The following is a 9,851-nucleotide window of genomic DNA, read 5'->3' as shown; positions in this document are numbered from 1 at the left end:
CCATCCCCTCCTCCACTGCCCTCCACCGCCACCAACTGCGGCCGCCACCCCTCCTCCACCGCTCCCCAATGCGGCGACCGCCACCCCCTCCTCCACTGTCCCCAACTTCGGCCACCTCTGTCACGCCCAATATGCGACCCTATCCAAAAGGAACTCGAAGGTCCCACCAAGGATAGACCCGCATATTGACACGCTTTTGCAAGGTGGATATCATTACATCAACATTACATAACAGATGGGGATACATACAAGAGGCATACAATGCCACACGAATAAAACATCACGATACATTAGAGCAACATCCGACTATGGATGAAACACAAACAGAAGCTCAAACGACATCCACCCTGCTAGCCCAGGCTGCCGACTTGGAACCTATCCCCTGATCGAAGGAGAAGCAGAAGAAGAACTCCAAAACACGCAAACAACGCTCTCACGTCAAGATCATCGCATAACCTATACCTGCAACTGTTGTTGTAGTAATCTGTGAGCCACGAGGACTCAGCAATCCCATTACCATGGGTATCAAGACTAGCAAAGCTTAATGGGTAAGGAAGGGATAAAGTGGTGAGGTTGCAGCAGCGACTAAGCATATATGGTGGCTAACATACGCAAATAAGAGCGAGAAGAGAGCAAACGGAACGGTCGTGAAGCTAGCAATGATCAAGAGGTGATCCTGAACTCCTACTTACGTCAAACATAACCCAAAACCGTGTTCACTTCCTGGACTCCGCCAAAAAGAGACCATCACGGCTACACACACGGTTGATGCGTTTTAATTCGGATCTGGTGTCAAGTTGTCTACAACCGTACATTTACAAATTCCCATCTGCCACATAACCGCGGGCACGGCTTTTGAAAGTTTATACCCTGCAGGGGTGTCCTAACTTAGCCCACGATAAGCTCTCGCGATCAATTAAGGATATACCTTCTCCAAGGAAGACCCGATCAGTCTCGGAATCCTGGTTTACAAGACATTTCAACAATGGTAAAACAAGACTAGCAAAGCCGCCCGATGCACTGACAAATCCCGATAGGAGCTGCACATATCTCGTTCTCAGGGCACACCAGATAGGTCAGCCTACGAGTAAAACCAGACCTCGAGTTGCCCCGAGGTGGCCCCGCAGTCTGCCCATTTCGGAACAACACTCGAAGGAGCACTGGCCTGGGGGGGCTAAAATAAAGATGACCCTCGGGCTCCGGAAACCCAAGGGAAAAGGGCTAGGTGAGGCAAATGGTAAAACCATGGTTGGGCCTTGCTGGAGGAGTTTTATTCAAAGCGAACTGTCAAGGGGGTCCCATAAATCACCCAACCGCGTTAGGAACGCAAAATCCGGGAACATAGCACCGGTATGATGGAAACTAGGGCGGCAAGAGTGGAACAAAACAACAGGCATAAGGCCGAGCCTTCCACCCTTTACCAAATATATAGATGCATTAATAATATAAGAGATATTGTGATATCCCAACATAAACCTGTCCACCATGGAGCAATCTTCAACTTCACCTGCAACTAACAACGCTATAAGAGGAGCTGAGCAAAAGCGTTAATATAGCAAAGCAATGGTTTGCTAGGAAGGGTGAAAAGGTTAGAGGCTGACATGGCAATTGGGAGGCTTGAAGAGCAAGCGATAGGTAGCGTAGCAAAGCGATAGAACGAGGCAACTAGCATAGCAATGATAGTAGTGAGATCCAGGGTAGCGGTCATCTTGCCTGAAATCCCGCTAGGAAGAAGAACGAGTCCATGAAGAAGATGAAGCCACGAAGATGAACCAAGCGTAGACGAAGGAATCCTCACGATCGCAACGAAACAGGAACTATCGAGAAGAAGCACACAACATAGTAAACACACCACACACGAACAAGGCATGATGCTCAACCAAGCATGATGCAAGATAAGACTACATGAAGCTACTCATGGCAAGAGATGATGCAAACAAGAGCAACACATCAAGGCAAGTTTAAATGAGGCCGGAAACAACATATAACAATTCTGGTAAGTTCTCATATGCAAATTTCGAAATTGGTCCAGATCTGAATAAACCTTATGTTCAATTTGTTGAACAGCAATTTAAGATGCACCAAGAGGATCTACACGAAATTCTAGTCAAGTTACATATAAAGTTCATTTAGTTCGGAGCTACGGCCTAGAAGATATGAGCAAAACAAGTTAAATATGGCATTGATGCAAAATGCATACAAATATCAAGCAAACACCTCAAAACAAGGATGCAACATGATAATATGAAACTACATGCAAAATCAAGCAAGTTTCATATAGAGCACACTCAAAACGGAGCAACGGTTGAACGCATACACTCTATACAAGTTTAAAGGGCATGTTGTCCAAAACAGCAACTAGGCATCTAGCAAGCATCAAAACAATATGCTACAGCATCCCAACGTAAGAACAAAAGGCATGGGCATGATGTACAGGTAAAGCATGACAAAACATGAACACTGAGCTATCTCCAGAAACTACTAGAACATGCTCAAAAGGACATGGCAAGATTGCAAATAATAACAGTTTCAGACTTGGCAGAAAATAACATCAGGTTGCAATGTTTAGAGCTATCAAGCAACATGTTACAGGAACTTAACATGGAAAACAAAGGCATGCCATGAACCTACAAATTGCATAAAACAAAGTCCCTTAATGACCATGAGCCAAAAGGGCACAGAAAATATGATGGCGCCCATGTAAACATGGCAAGTTATATGACAGATTCATACATGGCAGGAACAACAATAAGTAGGCATGTTGGTGAGCTTGTAACACTCACCACAGAGCAATATATGGCATGACATGGCAACCAGCAGTAAAAAGACATGTTTATGAAGCTAAGAATGGCAAGAGAAAGTTCATAGCATGCTCGGATCACTAACAACAATCATGGCAACATTGAACTTAATGTTAACAGGCTGACAGCAATATTATTTAGCAATTTGAGAGCAAGATTACAACAAGCTACAGCAGGCCATAAATGCAACCAGGAAAATGGATTGATAGAGCATGACATGTATAACAAAACATCCTTAGTGAACATCTCCAGATCATGCATAGAATGACTTGTGGGGGCAGGTTTACATAGCATCACGAAATAACAGAATCAGCCTAGCAAAACAGCAACAACAAGTACCCTACTTCACGAGCTCGATGCACTCAGTACAATACTCACAAAAATACATGGATGGCACCATGTAAAGATGGCATGATGTAGTTCAAAACACATGTAGAGCTCATGCTCATAGGATGCACACACAAAATGCAACAAAAATAACAAATCATCAAGTTATAACAGTTTCAGCAGATTAACATCATATAACACTCTTGCAACGATGATTCAGACATCACGATGACCTCAAACAAAGACGGCACAATGGAATGAAATGTAGAGAATCTCACAGCGAACATTTTGATATATAGCACGCACAAAACGGAGCAGTATGCAACAAGTTATGATGTGATGAACAGGGGACCAAAATATGACAGAAAAAGGGACTTAGACGAAAATCACCTCCGAATCCCAGATCTAGGGTTTCGGGCGCGCGAACCGAAGATCGCCGGAGACGGGGTGGCGTGGAGGCCGGAGAGGACGGGGAAGGCCGGGGCGACGCCGGAGAGGTCGGGGACGAGGTGGCAGGGCGGAGCAAGCCGGCGAGGGACGGCGCGCCGGCGAGGAAGACCGGGAGGCGGGCGGCGGCGCTGTTCGACGGCGAGGTCGGCGCTAACGGGCGGCAGCGGTGCGGGAGGAGCCGAGGCGGTACGGGTCCGGCACCGGGTCGGAGCGGAGGAAGGCGCGGCGGCGGCGATGAGGTTCGGTGGTGGGGCGGCGAGGCGCTTCGGCGCGGGCGGAGGGGTCCGGCGCCGGCGGGGCGACGGCGCGGCGCACGGGCGCGGGAGGCGTCGGGCGGCGGAGCAGGCGCGGGCCGACGGCACGGCCGGATGGGCTCGGGCGGGCCAGCGGCGGCGGGGATGCGCGGGGGCCACGTGGCGGCTATCGGTTGGCTGCAGACGGCGGCGCAGACGCGTCCGGTCCGATCCGGACGTGTCCGGCGGCGGAGAGGGAGCGGAGCTATGGTTAGGGGTATTCATCCGCGAAAAATGGAGGGGGAGGACCTATTTATAGATTCTGGGAGCTAGGAGAGTCCAAATGAGGCACGGTTTTCGCCCACACGATCGTGATCGAACAGCGGAGAGCATGGAGGGGGTTAGGATGGTTTATTGGGCCACTTTGGAGGGGTGTTGGGCTGCAAGACAAAAGAGGCTTTTGCGGCTACCCGGTTAACCGTTGGAGTATCAAATGACCTCCAAATGGTACGAAACTTGACAGGCGGTCTACCGGTGCTATACCAAGACCGCTTGGCAAACCTCGGGCCATTCCGAAAAATTTTAACACCTGCTCACAACGAGAGACAAAAAGGGGGACGCCGGAGGACATAGGAGTGCCGGATTGCAAAACAGACAACGGGAAAAATGCTCGGATGCATGAGACGAACAAGTATGCAAAATGAGATGCACATGATGACATGGAAAAATCCAACACGCAAGCAAGTGACATGGCAATGATGGCGAATAACTAGCGGACACCTGGCGCATCGAAACCGGGGCGTTACAACCTCCCCCAAGCTTCATGGCCGGCAACCGGCGCGGCGGTTCTTCAATGCGGCCCAAGGACGGCCGCCGCAGCAGAGCTTCTCCGGTAGCACAGCAGCTGGAGATGCCCTCGGGTATGTAGAATATTTTGCAAAAATGTAGGAAATATGAAAAAATGTGATTAAAAGTAGTAGATGAAGATGGTCCTGTTTAGTAATGCCTAGAGTAGTCCAGAGTATAATTGATGCATGTCCTCTTTCTTGCTTGGAGTGCTTTTTTTAGATATGTAGAATATGCCTGATGCATATTGCTGTTCCTTAGATATGCATAATGCCCTCAGGTATGTAGAATATGCCTGATTGGAGTGCTTTTTTTAGATAAATACTAGAGTAGATCAATGAAACTATATACTTGTGCTTATTTCCTTGTCAGTGGTGAACTCTGATCATTGGTTGCCTTTGCCTTTTTAATAAAAAGTTGGGGCAGGGGGGCAACCCCTTTCGTTTCAAAAAAATTTCCTTGTCAGTGCTATGGCATTAGTAAATGGAACTGTATATCTAAGACTTGATTGAGCTATTTGTGTTATTCTTTGCCATATATGATATGACACTTAGATTAGGAAGATTTTGCTTTGGAACTGAGAGTAACCATGTATATTTTGTTTTTCAGATTCTGATGAGAGCACTTGTAATAAGTACCGGAGAGTCCCGATTGGTAGGGCCGAGTCGTCCGCCTCCCATCAGGCCACAACCGAGGCATCGTCATCATCGGATGGCGATGTCGGAGTGGACCTTGATCCGCTCGCCACCGAGTCGGGCGACATGGAGGCCTCGGACGGCTCGGGGTCTACCTCGAGCAACATTTCCAAGAGGAAGAAATCCGGGCGTGGTCCGGGGAAGGTCCCGGAACCAACTGTTGCCAGCAACCGTCCTGTCATTTGCCCGACATGAGAGGGGTAAGCAAGCATTTCATTTGCATCATATTTTGGATGCCACAGCTTTTACACTCACATATGCTTGTCTTTTATATCATGCAGTCAGTGGGAATTTATCCCGACACAACCTAAGGGGGCACGTCCGCCGAACCACATCATCGGCTCCCTCTTGAGGGAGCACTTCCCTGGATTGTCCAAGCCGGGTGATGACAATCCGCCGCCGCCAGGTTTAACCTGGGAGCATTACGTACACAACAAGGATGAGCACGATGTCACCATGGCCACTCGGGTCATCAATGCTTTTTTTGTAAGTATCTTAGCTCCGACCACTGTATTTTTTCATATCCAAATCCTTGCTTGCGTGGGTGGTGAGAAGATGCCATATGCTTTCTTGTAGCAAACATTTGCTTGCGTGGATGGTGAGAAGCAGAAGGCGATCAAAGGCATCGTGAAATCTGCCCGAAAGATACTCTCTGACACCAAGCACACGCTGCGGTACAAAGCCGTGATGCAGTGTCGGCCGCTGTACTCGAAGGGAGAGAAGATGACAAGGAAGACTGCTTGCCAGACCAACTTGTAGCGAGAAGAATACCTGTCAGTGGTAAGTGACTACATTGGTTGCTAGTACTTTGATTCATCCCTCTTGTTCCTCAATTATTCGATTTTGTCTAACTAGGTGAAGGAACCCTGGATGAAGGACGATTGTTGGGAGGCCCTGGTTGACATGTGGTGTGACCCATCATGGCAGGCGCAGCATGTGGAGAAGGGAAACGAACGAGCCAAAATGCCAGGCCCGGCTCATGTCCAGGGGAGCCGGAACCTAACCGCTCTCAAGCAACACATGGTATGTGGATTAAGATGTTAACTTTTTCGCACTGTGCATCTTGGTTCATTCAACTTGATGGTTAATTTTGCAGGAGGCGAAGGTTGGTCGACCGGTCCACATCCTGGAAGCCTGGAAAGAAGGCCACAAGGGGAAGGATGGCGCCGAGTTCTGCAGCGAGTCGGCGGAGGAGAAGTGGGGGACCTTGAAAGAGGTATTCTAGGAGGTGCACGGGCAGGAAGCCGAACCTACGTCCAAGCCCCTTGACCCTGAGCTTCTCATCATTGCTGGTGAGGGGAAGGGCCATGGCCGCCACCTCCTTTGCAACGGGGCGATCGCCACCTCCGGGCACCGCAAGCTGCACGAGATACGCGCGTCGAGCATCATCTCAACTCCGTCCATACGGAGTCGCCCAACCGCCGCATCACGTGAGATAGTGCGTCTCAAGGTTAGCATCCTAACCTTTTATTTATGTCCATGCCTCGAAATAGCACCGTTCCAACCTATATGAGCATAATGCCATGTTACAAGATTTAATGGCGCAGCGGGCTGTTGAAGAGGAGCAAAGGCGGAAGGCTGACGAGGAGTCCAGAGAAAAGGAACGGGCAGACACTAACAATAGGTTGAAGATGCTTGAGGATCAACTACAGGTAGAACATTATCTAAACTAGAGTAGAAGATTCATTACATAGGGACGAACCACCCTCATGTGACTCTACTCTTATAGGTTCTTATGCAATCTCGAAGCAGTGCAAGTGATGCCCCTCCTCCTCCTCCGGAATGTTAACCCGATGGCCTCTCCTCCTCAAGATGATCTATATATGAACAAGTGTACTTCTATTGTGACGTGCACGTGTTTTGCAAGTAGTGACAATATGTATTAATTTGCGACTTGTGTGTGATGTCTACTAGGATAATACATTCGACTTGTGTGTGACAATATGTGGACTATCCCTAATTATGCATATATATATGGACTAGATCAAATTATGCCTATGTATGATCAAATTATGCCTATATATGTGTGGACTAGCTCAAAATGCACTGTAGTGGTTTTTATCTGCAGGGATCAGAAAAGAAATAGATTGACAGCAGAATGGATGGGAAAGATTTCCGAGAGCTACACTCAGAAAAAGGCAGACTACCGAGAGCAACTCTCGGAAATATGGTTGTCTGGGACACTACTATTGTGCCACAACTTTTTCGAGAGAAGCTCTCGGAAAAGAAGGAGAGCATTGCCGAGCCTAGCTCTCGGCAAAGCTATGTAAACTGTCAGCTCCCATGAAGGATTGCCGAGAGGCACTCTCGGCAAGCATATCGTCATTTTTTACTGATATGTGACCAGTGGGACCACATGTCAGTTAGAAAGAACACACACAAAAAATAGGATGTTGCATGTGCTTTGCCCAGAGCCACACTCGGGAAAGTAGACAGTAACTGGCAGAGCCGTCCGTTGCGGACGGGCATGCCATGTGGCTACTCTTTGCCGTGAGCGGCTCTCGGCGTCTGCAGGGTTCGCCGTGCGGTGCCTCTTTGCCGTGAGGCAGTGACGACAAAGAGTGTAGTTTGCCGTGAAGGTGGGTTTGCCGAGAGTGACACTCGGCAAAGCTTGCTTTGCCGAGTGTACGTGTTTTAGCACTCGACGAAGAGCATTACACCCGGCGTACGTGAAAATTCCAGTAGTGAAGTTACTTGCTTTTTCTCAAAACTACTACTTTTACTGTTTTGCAGAACTGAAATTAGCAAACATATACCTACTTTTTTCCTTCCTATTATATCTGCAGAGCATGTTGTCAACTCAGAAGGTGCACTTGAGTTTCCCTTGTTTCACACCGACCACCCATGCGTCCAACAACATCGTGGTCGTCCGATGTCAACTGAAAGCATCACCGAAACTGATGATACGGACCTGCTCATTGACTTGATACAGAATGAGAGCATAAACAACTTTGCCTTTCTAATGCCCGTCCAGCTGGCACGCCACCGGTCTGGAATCTCGTGGCAGTTGACACTGGATCGCCGTTCTGCTTTGTTCAGTGTAGACCTTGCACTCTCAAGTGCAACGATCAAAAGAGGGTGCTGGCCAGATATTCGATCCCAAGAAGTCCAAGAGTTTCAGGCGTATTGGGTGCTCGGCGAAATCCTGCCGGGCGCTTCAGTCGCGGCTGCGTCTGCCGTTCAAAGCATGCATGGAGAAAGAGGATAGCTGCCTTTACAGTGCGTCATACGGGAAAGGATCCTATTATTCAGTCGGCAAGCTGGTGGCAGACACGATCACCATTGGGTGTGATGGCAAGGGATACAGTATTCCCAGCTTCATCTTCGGCTGCAGCTTGGACATTGAGTATGATCAGGGCGAGGCCGGCATATTCGGGTTCGGTGCCGCGCCGTCTTCTTTCTTCTCACAGGTAGTACGGGTGGTTAACTATCGGGCATTCAGCTACTGTTTCCCGAGTGACAGAAAGAAGACTGGATATTTGTCCATCGGGGATTACAACCGTGACAATTCTACTTCTTACACCCCCTTGTTCGTGGCTCATCAACGGCCGGTGTTTGCACTGACGCTGGATAAGGTGGTGGTCAATGGGATCACGCTCGTCACAGACCCCGCAGAAATGATGGTTGACACGGGGGCAAAATGGACGGTGCTGTGGTCTGATACCTTCAGCCAACTTGAGACGGTAATCTCCAAGGCTTTGGGAACTTTGGGATATATAAGCACACCCTTGTTCTGGGACCAAATCATAAGTGCTATGAGGAGGACTTATTCACAGTGTTCCGCAATTGGTCCGCTTTGCCTGTGGTACAGCTTTCGTTCGACATGGGTGCTAAACTTACATTGGCACCCGAGAGCTCATTTCATTTTACAAGCAGTCATGGACTATGCACGTATTTCATGAGAGATGCTGGCATGGGGAAAGCAGGTTTGCAGCTGATGGGGAACTCGGTCACACGGTCGATCGGCGTCACCTTTGATTTTCAAGGGGGCCGATTTGCTTTTAGGGATGGAGACTGCTGATCAGCCATCAGCCTAAAATGTGAGTGTGACAGGTCAGTTATTCTTCACTTCTTAATTATAATGTTAATATTGTGTATTGATACGCAAAGGATTGGCACTGATAGATGCATGCTTGATCCATTGTTTGCAGCCACGCCTCCTCGCCGGCGCAGGACATGTCCTCTAGGACACCAATGACTGGCGCCGGGCCTGAAGATATAGTGGGGTTTGCGGCCGCTCCTGCGGTTCTGCTCACTCGTTTAGGAGCTTCGTGTGTTCTTGTTTCAGCTAGATTCCCAATAATTGTAACAATGCATGTCCAGCTTTTGAACTACTTGGCTATTAAAGAATAGAAGATTATAAACCCTTTCGGTGTTGCATTTCTTTAGAGTCTCATACTATTGTTCTACGCCAGAGCATCTATATGCCGGAACCCTCGTATCCGTCTCAATGTTCAGGTGGCCTGCCCGGAAAGGAAACTGCCACCCAACCAGCCCAT

At 48.7% G+C, this 9,851-nt stretch overlaps 1 pseudogene; it reads left to right on the top strand.

Moving 5' to 3' along the window:
• The first annotated feature begins 4,634 nt into the window (after positions 1-4,634).
• Positions 4,635-9,373, top strand: LOC119292954 (annotated as a pseudogene).
• The last annotated feature ends 478 nt before the right edge of the window (positions 9,374-9,851 follow it).

This window comes from Triticum dicoccoides, chromosome 4B, assembly GCF_002162155.2.
Source record: "Triticum dicoccoides isolate Atlit2015 ecotype Zavitan chromosome 4B, WEW_v2.0, whole genome shotgun sequence".
NCBI lineage: Eukaryota > Viridiplantae > Streptophyta > Magnoliopsida > Poales > Poaceae > Triticum > Triticum dicoccoides.
This window is presented reverse-complemented; position numbering and strand designations above follow the sequence as displayed.